Genomic DNA, 10,343 nt, shown 5'->3' with positions numbered 1-10,343 from the left:
TATTGCTTTTTGCACATCCGAACACATGGACGTTTATCCCACTATATATATTTAGTGTGACCCTCCTTTACAAAGAAGTGCTGGTGCAAGACATTTTTAGGCTGGAGGTGCTTTTTCCTGCCTAAAGTATGGTTTTGTGTCTAGGAGGAACAAAAATAATGTTTTGTTGCTTGCAATATAAAACAGAATAAATGAATCATTATAAAGATTCTGAGTTTGTCCCTCAATTAAAAAGAAAAAGAAAATATCTGAGGCATCTAATATAATCTAGGAGACCAAAATCACAAAACTAAAACTACTTTTGACTTACTTACTTTTATAGTTATTTTTAAAATATTTATGTATTTTTCGCTGTGTTGGGTCTTCGTTGAGGCACGTGGGCTTTCTCTAGTTGCGGCGAGCAGGGGCTAATCTTTGTTGTGGTGCGTGAACTTCTCATTGTGGGGGCTTCTCTTGTTGAGCAAGGCCTCTGGGTGTGCGGGCCCAGTAGTTGTGGCTCGCATGCTCTAGAACACAGGCTCAGTAGTTGTGGCGCATGGGCTTAGTTGCTCTGCGGCATGTGGGATCTTCCTGGACCTGGGCTCGAACCCATGTCCCCTGCACTGGCAGGCAGATTCTTAACCACTGCGCCACCAGGGAAGTCCTTGACTTACTTTTAAAAGTCATAAGTGTTCAAGAATTTTTCCTATACTTAAGAAAATGTTTAATTTTTAGTCTACGTGGGTAACGTAAAATATGCTACATTTTTGAGTTCCCAAATCATCTTCAAAATTAGACAGAATGAAGTTAGATTCTAGAGAAAAAAAATGTCAAAGGAAATCAGTTGTAGTGTTGTGTGATGACAGGGTTCCTAGTCAAAAGCAATAAATGTGGTCCAATCTAACAATCACTGGGTGAGACTTTACCCTGTGTCAGGTGTTGTACTGAACATTTTGAAGAGAGAGGCTCTGCCTTGGAGTTGCCCACAGCTTGGCAAATTTTTACTGATTTGGGAAGGGATCTGTCAATATTAATGATTGAGGAAAAAAACCTGTGTACTCTTGTGAACCGGCTTTGGATGAAAAAAAAAGTCTTACTGACTCACACGATATGGGAGGCCTTCAACAATTTATCTTTAATTTAAAAGGCAGAATTCAAGTATCTATGTATAAATAAAAGAGGATTTTTAATTGTAATGACTCAGAAATGGAAATAGTTGAGCTTAAGATTAAAACAGCTATCACTAGGTATTAATGTTTTAGTATCTAACCAACAATTTTGGTGATTCCTTCTAACCAACATTAGTCTCAGTGCTGGTGTATTGTGTGTTTGTGAAAAATAATGTTTTAATCAATTCACATTTGATTGAAACAATAATTGGACCCAGATACCCATTTACAATAGCATTACCACAATAAAACTTCATTTAGAAGTCAACTTCTAATAAAAACTCAATTCAATTTAACAATAATTTCTATGGCATATATTATGTATACGTGAAGTACTGAGTGAGGTGCTCTGAGGGATGTTAGAATGAGTAAAGCTAGTCTCAATTTTCAAAGATGAGGGCGGGGGCTTTTAAAATCGTCTTAACGACTATATTTCCAATACTTAGGATAGTTCTTAATACATAATTGGCTTTCAAATAAACCTCTGTAAAGTATTAGCTATGATGCGAGGCTTTACATGTGATGTACTTTAAACAGGAAGTACGACTAGGTCATAGAAATGTGAGGCAGTAAAACAGGTACCTTACCCTCTTGCCATTTTATCTAAGCACGCGGAAACCCACTCAAACATAAAGTACATGTGTACACATACTACACACACACACACACACACACACACACACACGCAACCACAAACACCATGTTTCCTGTAGTCTGCAAGATAGATTTCCTGTAAGTTGATCCCTCCCTAACTAAATGCTATATTGACAGAGTAGTAAGATCCTGGCAGATACAACAATTGTGTGGCGTAACCGTTATTTTCCACCACTGAGAATTTTAAACAGACAAATGAAACCTTGAGGATTTTTCCTTAAATATTTGCTATATCCATTATTGAGAGCCCAGTTCTTCTGAAATGTAACATGTAAAATTTCAAATAAAATTACTTTTTAAATGCTGACCTTTTGTTTCTGAGTTTTTCTTGCACAGTTACCATAGATATTCCATGGATCTATGGGAGAGTTACAGGTCCCAATAAAATCACCCAACTCTATTCAACTGTGGGAGTCAATGACACTGTGTTGTCTGAGATGTGCATCTCTTGGGCCCCAAGAACACAGATTTGCTCTTTTCAGCTCTCTAGGTGAATCTTACTATCTGGCAATAAATATTTTACCTTCACTTCCTCTGATTATAGATTTAATCTAGTTTTGTTTTTAAGACAACTCTTCTATTGCCTTCATTCTTGGAGGAAACACTGGAATATATTTTTAATCTTTGTGTTTTAAGTTTACTATCAAAGACAGGGCATCTCTTCTCTTTGGGTAGGAGATAACAGCAATCTAGATGACTCCTTACATATGACCTTTTTGTCTGTTTGTTTTTATTGAGTATTCTCTTATTTCCTGGCATTTGGGTCACCCATCTCTTTCTCACAGGGTCACTAGACTTGATTTAGTCAGAACAATAGTCTGTCTCAACTGTGGGGTTAATAAGGTATTTCCTGTGCTGTTGAATATTTGCCTTTCTGACTACTGATAAAATCATCTTTGCTATTTGTCTTGGTCTCAAGAGAAAAAAAAATGTGTATTCACCTTCAAAGCATGCAAGATAATGAAGAAATAGCTCCTGGATCAAGGAATGTCACAATCAGTGTAACTTTAGTATCTTTTGTGTCTCTGTGACTTTCATGTTCTGATGCTGTTATTACTGACCCTCAAGTTTAATGAGAGAGCGACAAGTGTGCTCCATTTCTGAGCTCATGTGCCAAAGTCTGATGGCCACCGACCTGCTCTGGTTAAAACCTCTTTCTCATTCTAAAATTAGAAACGAAAAGAATCTGTTCCTATAAATCATGAATGCTGGGTGAAAATTGACTAAATGATTAAAAGGCTGGGTTTTTTTGTTTGTTTGTTTTTAAACAGAGCTCTGCAAACGATCTGGTCTGGCTGCCAGAAGCTGTGTGTAGGGTGAGAGCCTGGAGGACCTGGGTGGCCTGCTGTCTTCCAGTTTAGAGACCGAAAGCTAAGGTTAGTTTGGGAGAGCCTTTGAAAAGTGTGTGGAAGTATCTAAAGGTCTGTGACAATTTCAAAGGTAAAATATCAATAGCATAATGGACTTCCATGGATCTATATTTGCTCTTGATGTTGGCTGAAGTTATAAAAACTGAGGCTGTCACATCTCTATGTGTCTGTAAGAGACAAAACAAGCGCCTTTCCCCTTTGTACAAAAAGTCTTTTATAAGTGTCTGTCGGTAAATATAGCCCTTTTGCATCTGTGCCTAGAAATTTGGGGGGAAACCCTTTTGGAAATTAATTGGTCATAGGAATTTGTGTTTGTACACAAATGTGGGATGTGTCTAATGTCTACTTCCAATAAGAGGCACATGGGATAGGAGCAGGGTGGAAGGCAGGTACCAGACACTTCCTCTGTGGTGAGGAGAGGATCTTGATTGGTTGGAAGTGTCTAAAAGAGACAGCTAGGACCCTGGACTCCTGCCCCACTCCCTGAAGTCAGATGAAGCCCTTTCCACACCTGCCAGAGGACTGGAGAATTGTTTGGAGAGACTGAACTCTAGTGATACTCAGGCACAGCTGGAGGTAGGGTGACAAACCTGGATGAAATTCTTTGATAAAAACAGTAGGGGATATATATATATATATGAATTGTATTAGATTATTGAAACTGTTTTGCATAGCTTGGAAAAGAGAAAACTAACTTGGTAATCCTTTCCTGGTTTGAATAATGAGCCTAAATGTGTGTTGGAAGGAACTGCAGGTAGAATATGAATGATCCTTTCGGGTTTGTCTGGAAGTGTCTTCTCAACAGACAAATCTAAAGGGTTATGAATTTTAAATGTCTTCTCTCTTTGCTCTAAAAAAAATGAGACATTTTATAAAAATACACCAAAGCTATAGAACACAGAATATTTATTCTGTTCTCTCTGGAATGACTCTTATTTAGTTGCTAGCCGCCACTCTCCCCCACCCCTGCCTTAATGATCCGCTGATTTTCTTATTTTTTTATTTCTTATTTTCTGGTTTTATTCTCTAGGAGACTTTCTCAACTTTATTTTTCCAATGCTTCTCTTGAATTCTTCATTTCTGCTATAGTATTTTTAACTTCCAAGATTTCTTTTTTGTTCTCTGATGGTGCTTTGTTTTTTCAGTCTCCTATTTATATTTAATATGCAATATCTTCTCTTGTCTATTGATAAGAATTAATTATTATACTTTGAAGATTTCGTGACTACTTGCTCTGCTCCCTGGAGTTATTTTCTTTCTTAAAAAACTTTTTCCTATATGTTCATTTTTTTAAAACATCTTTATTGCAGTGTAATTGCTTCACAATGGTGTGTTAGTTTCTGCTTTATAACAAAGTGAATCAGCTATACGTACACACATATCCCCATATCTCCTCCCTCTTGCGTCTCCCTCCCATCTTCCCTATCCCACCCCTCTATGTGGTCAAAAAGCACTGAGCTTATCTCCCTGTGCTATGTGGTTGCTTCCCACTAACTATCTATTTTACATTTCGTAGTGTATATATGTCCATGCCACTCTCTCACTTTGTCCTAGCTTACCCTTCCCCCTTCCCATGTCCTCAAGTCCATTCTCTACGTCTGTGTCTTTATTCCTGTCCTGCCCCTAGGTTTTTCAGAAACTTTTTTTTTTTTTTTTAGATTCCATATATATGTGTTAGCATACAGTATTCGTTTTTCTCTTTCTGACTTACTTCACTCTGTATGACAGACTCTAGGTCCATCCACCTCACTACAAATAACTCAATTTCGTTTCTTTTTATGGCTGAGTTATGTTCCATTGTATATATGTGCCACATCTTCTTTATCCATTCATCTGTCGATGGACACTTAGGTTGCTTCCATGTCCTGGCTATTGTAAATAAAGCTGCAGTGAACATCGTGGTACATGACTCTTTTTGAATTATGGTTTTCTCAGGGTATATGCCCAATAGTGGGATTGCTGGGTCATATGGTAATTCTATTTTTAGTTTTTTTTTTTTTTTTTTTTTTTGCGGTACATGGGCCTCTCACTGTTGTGGCTTCTCGGTTGCAGAGCACAGGCTCCGGACGCGCAGGCTCAGCAGCCATGGCTCATGGGCCCAGCCACTCTGCGGCATGTGGGATCTTCCCGGACCGGGGCACGAACCCGTGTCCCCTGCATCGGCAGGCGGACTCTCAACCACTGTGCCACCAGGGAAGCCCTATTTTTAGTTTTTTAAGAAACCTCCATACTGTTCTCCATAGTGACTGTATCAATTTACATTCCCACCAACAGTCCATTTTCTCCACACCCTCCCCAGCATTTACTGTTTGTAGATTTTTTGATGATAGCCATTCTGACCGTTGTGAGGTGATACCTCATTGTGGTTTTGATTTGCATTTCTCTAATGATTAGTGATGTTGAGCATCCTTTCATGTGTTTGTTGGCAATCTGTATATCTTCTTTGGAGAAATATCTATTTAGGTTGTCTGCCCATTTTTGGATTGGGTTGTTTGTTTCTTTGGTATTGAGCTGCATGAGCTGCTTGTATATTTTGGACATTAATCCATTGTCAGTTGCTTCATTTGCCAATATTTTCTCCCATTCTTATGGTTGTCTTCTCGTCTTGTTTATGGTTTCCTTTGCAGTGCAAAAGCTTTTAAGTTTCATTAGGTCCCATTGGTTTATTTTTGGTTTTATTTCCATTTCTCTAGGAGGTGGGTCAAAAAGGATCTAGCTGTGATTTATGTCATAGAGTGTTCTGCCTATGTTTTCCTTTAAGAGTTTTATAGTGTCTGGCCTTACATTTATGTCTTTAATCCACTGTGAGTTTATTTTTGTATATGGTATTAGGGAGTGTTCTAATTTCATTCTTTTACATGTAGCTGTCCAGTTTTCCCAGCACCACTTATTGAAGAGCCTGTCTTTTTTCCACTGTATATTCTTCCCTTCTTTAGCAAAAATAAGGTGACCATATGTGCGTGGATTTATCTCTGGGCTTTTTATCCTGTTCCATTGATCTATATTTCTGTTTTTTGGCAGTACCATACTGTCTTGATTACTGTAGCATTGTAGTATAGTCTGAAGTCAGGGAGCCTGATTCCTCCAGCTCCGTTATTCTTTCTCAAGATTGCTTTGGCTATTCAGGGTCTTTTGTGTTTCCATACAAATTGTGAAATTTTTTGTTCTAGTTCTGCGAAAAATGCCATTGGTAGTTTGATAGTGATTGCACTGAATCTATAGATTACTCTGGGTAGTATAGTCATTTTCACAATGTTGATTCTTCCAATCCAAGAACATGGTATATCTCTCCATCTGTTTGTATCATCTTTAACTTCTTTAATCAGTGTCTTATAGTTTTCTGCATACAGGTCTTTTGTCTCCTTAGGTAGGTTTTATTCCTAGGTATTTTTGTTTTTGTTTTTGTTTTTTGCGGTACGCGGGCCTCTCACTGTTGTGGCCTCTCCCATTGTGGAGCACAGGCTCCGGACGCACAGGCTCAGCGGCCATGGCTCACGGGCCTAGCCACTCCGCGGCATGTGGGATCTTCCCGGACCAGGGCACGAACCTGTGTCCCCTTCATCGGCAGGCAGACTCAACCACTGCGCCACCAGGGAAGCCCTATTCCTAGGTATTTTATTCTTTTGTTGCAATGGTAAATGAGAGTGTTTCCTTAATTTCTCTTTCAGATTTTTCGTCATTAGTGTATAGGAATCCAAGAGATTTTTGTGCATTAATTTTGTATCCTGCTACTTTACCAAATTCACTGGTTAGCTCTAGTATTTTTCTGGTAGCATCTTTAGGATTCTCTATGTATAGTATCATGTCATCTGCAAACAGTGACAGCTTTACTTCTTCTTTTCCGGTTTGGATTCCTTTTACTTCTCTGATTGCTGTGGCTAAAACTTCCAAAACTATGTTGAATAATAGTGGTGAGAGTGGATAACGTTGTTTTGTTCCTGATCTTAGAGGAAATGGTTTCAGTTTTTCACCATTGAGAATGATGTTGGCTGTGGGTTTGTCATATATGGCCTTTATTATGTTGAGGTAATTTCCCTCTATGCCTATTTTCTGGAGAGTTTTTATCATAAATGGGTGTTGAATTTTGTCAAAAGCTTTTTCTGCATCTATTGAGATGATCATATGTTTTTTCTCCCTCTATTTGTTAATATGGTGTGTCACATTGATTGATTCGCATATATTGAAGAATCTTTGCATTCCTGCGATAAACTCCCCTTGATCATGGTATATGATCCTTTTAATGTGCTGTTGGATTCTGTTTGCTAATATTTTGTTGAGGATTTTTGCATCTATATTTATCAGGGCTATTGACCTGTAGTTTTCTTTCTTTGTGACATCTTTGTCTGGTTTTGGTGTTAGGGTGATGGTGGCCTTGTAGAATGAGTTTGGCAGTATTCCTCCCTTTGCTATATTTTGGAAGAGTTTGAGAAGGATAGGTGTTAGCTCTTCTCTAAATGTTTCATAGAATTTGCCTGTGAATCCATTTGGTCCTGCGTTTTTGTTTGTTGGAAGATTTTTAATCACATTCTCAATTTCAGTGCTTTTGATTGGTCTGTTTTTATATTCTATTTCTTCCTTGTTCAGTCTCGGAAGGTTGTGCTTTTCTATGAATTTGTCCATTTCTTCCAGGTTGTCCATTCTATTGGCATAGAGTTGCTTGTAGTAATCTCTCATGATCCTTTTTTTTTTTGCAGTGTCAGTTGTTACTTCTCCTTTTTCATTTGTAATTCTGTTGATTTGAGTCTTCTCCCTTTTTTTCTTGATGAGTCTGGCTAGTGGTTTATCAATTTTGTTTATATTCTCAAAGAACCAGCTTTTAGTTTTATTGATCTTTGCTATCATTTCATTCATTTCTTTTTCATTTATTTCTGTATATATGTATATGTGCACACGTTTATGTATGTACATGTGTGTGTATAATATCTATGTATGTATATCAGACCTTGGTCTCTAATATCATTCCCTTTTGAAAGGAAACAGGGCTCCTTGGAGAAGTTGCTAATTCCAGGGCTGATGCAGGGTAGGTTAAAAGATGATCCTAGAATATCTCATCTTGCTAGATTATTATGTTAGCCACTAGTTTTGGTGGCTATTTAAAATTACATTAATTAAAATTAAATAAAATTAACAAATGTGTTCCTCATTTGCACTAGCCACATTTCAAAAGCTTAGTAGCCACATGGGGCCAGTGGCTACAGCATTGGATAGCATAGATATGGAAAATCCCCAGCATTGCAGAAAATTCTATTGGATGGCATTATGCCAGAAAGTATAAAGGAGTGCTCCAAGAAATAATGAGATCATATCACAAGAACATATGAACCAGTTTGAAGGGAAGAAGGGGAAAATTTGAGCTCTGAAATTGTTAAAAACATTAATGACTTATATACCATTGGAAAAATAGAAATCCATGAATCCATACTGATGATAAGTAAATAAATACATGTATAAATGGGGAGAGGGGAGGGCTCTTACTTAAAATAGAATGCTAAGGACTAGCCAGTAAACGTGCAAGGAATCTTGTCGTTCAAAATCACCATTTTGGGTCTTCCCTGGTGGCACAGTCATTAAGAATCCTCCTGCCAATGCAGTGGACATGGGTTCGAGCCCTGGTCCAGGAAGATCCCCCATGCCGCAGAGCAACTAAACTCATGCACCACAACTACTGAGCCTGTCCTCTCGAGCCCGTGATTCACAACTACTGAAGCCCGTGCACCTAGAGCCCGTGCTCTGCCACAAGAGAAGCTACCGCAGTGAGAAGCCCGCGCACTGCAACAAAGAGTGGCCCCCGCTCGCCACAACTAGAGAAAGCCAGTGCACAGCAACGAAGACCCAACACAGCCAAAAATAAATAAATTTTAAAAAACCCCAAGGAACAACAAAATCACCATTTTGCAACCATCATGGTACAGACTGGTTCAGTTAAGACTCATTAATGGATGCTAAGTTTAGAGGGAAATTTTGATGAAGGGCAGGATAGTTACATGGTCTCTGTGATTTATTGATTGTAAGGAAAAAATTGTAACTACGGTGGAGAAATAGATACACCTTGACTGGGTGATCAAAATTAACATGAGGGGCAGATGGAAGTTGAGTGCCTCCAGATGTGCTAACCTGGGAAGAACATATCACTCAGGTAGTGTTCTGGCTGGGATCCATTACCTGAACCTACTCGCCAAGGAACGATTAGACCAACCCATGATAAGTAATGTTTTACTTGGGATATGAAAACTAATGAAATCCCTGATTCTAGACAAGATTCTGTACTGGAGGGGAAAAAGGCTGTAAAGGACATTGTCATTAGATCAACTGATAGAACTGGATCATGGTGCTTAGACAAAAGTGTCGTATTAATGTTAAATTTACTGAGGTTGATTACTATATAGTGATTATCTAAGAGAATATTCTCATTCTTAGGAAATACACATTGAAGCGTTTAGGGGCAAAGGACCAAGATGCATGCAACTTACTCTCAAAGGGTTCTAAAAAATTGTACACACACACACACACGCAGGCACACACACCACAAGAGATAAAGCAGATGGGGTAAAACGTTAACAATATACAAATCTGGATAAAAGCCATTTGAATCTTCTTTGTACTATTGTTCTTTAAACTTTTTGTAAGGTTGAAATTATTTCCAAATGAAAAGATTTTAAAAAATATCCTTAACCTTGTCCTTGAAGGTTTTTTGTCATCTGGTCCCCACTAGTTCTCTGCCCTTGTATCTGATGTTCACTCTCTCCCTCTCCCTGGGACCTGGAATACGCCAAGCTTGTTCTAGACTTACGGATTTTACATCTGCTTTTCGCTCTGCCTGGAATGCTCTCCCTGGATCTTTGCAAGGCTGGTGTCCTCACATCACTGAGATTCGGGTCTCTGTCCAAATGTCATCTCCTCAAAGAGGCCTTCCCTGAAATGCTGTGCATTTCTTCTTTATACTTATCACTAACTGAAATTGCACACTTTTTTTTATTGCGTGTTTCTTTAGGTGAATGCACATTACATGAGGACAGGGACTTTGTCTTGTCAACTGCCGGGCCCTTGATGTCCAGAACAGCCATTCAATAAATATTTGTTGAATGAATAAATTAAAGAGAAGGAGTTTTCTTCATGGTCACTGTGGCCTTGACTGTATCATTAACATTTCTAGCAGGTTAAGCACTCGTTT

Source organism: Aethalodelphis obliquidens, unplaced genomic scaffold (genome assembly GCF_003676395.1).
Source record: "Aethalodelphis obliquidens isolate GAN/ISIS:26980383/991018 unplaced genomic scaffold, ASM367639v1 scaffold3, whole genome shotgun sequence".
Classification (NCBI taxonomy): Eukaryota; Metazoa; Chordata; class Mammalia; order Artiodactyla; family Delphinidae; genus Aethalodelphis; species Aethalodelphis obliquidens.
The sequence above is the reverse complement of the archived record's forward strand: the minus strand, read 5'-3'. Positions refer to the sequence as shown.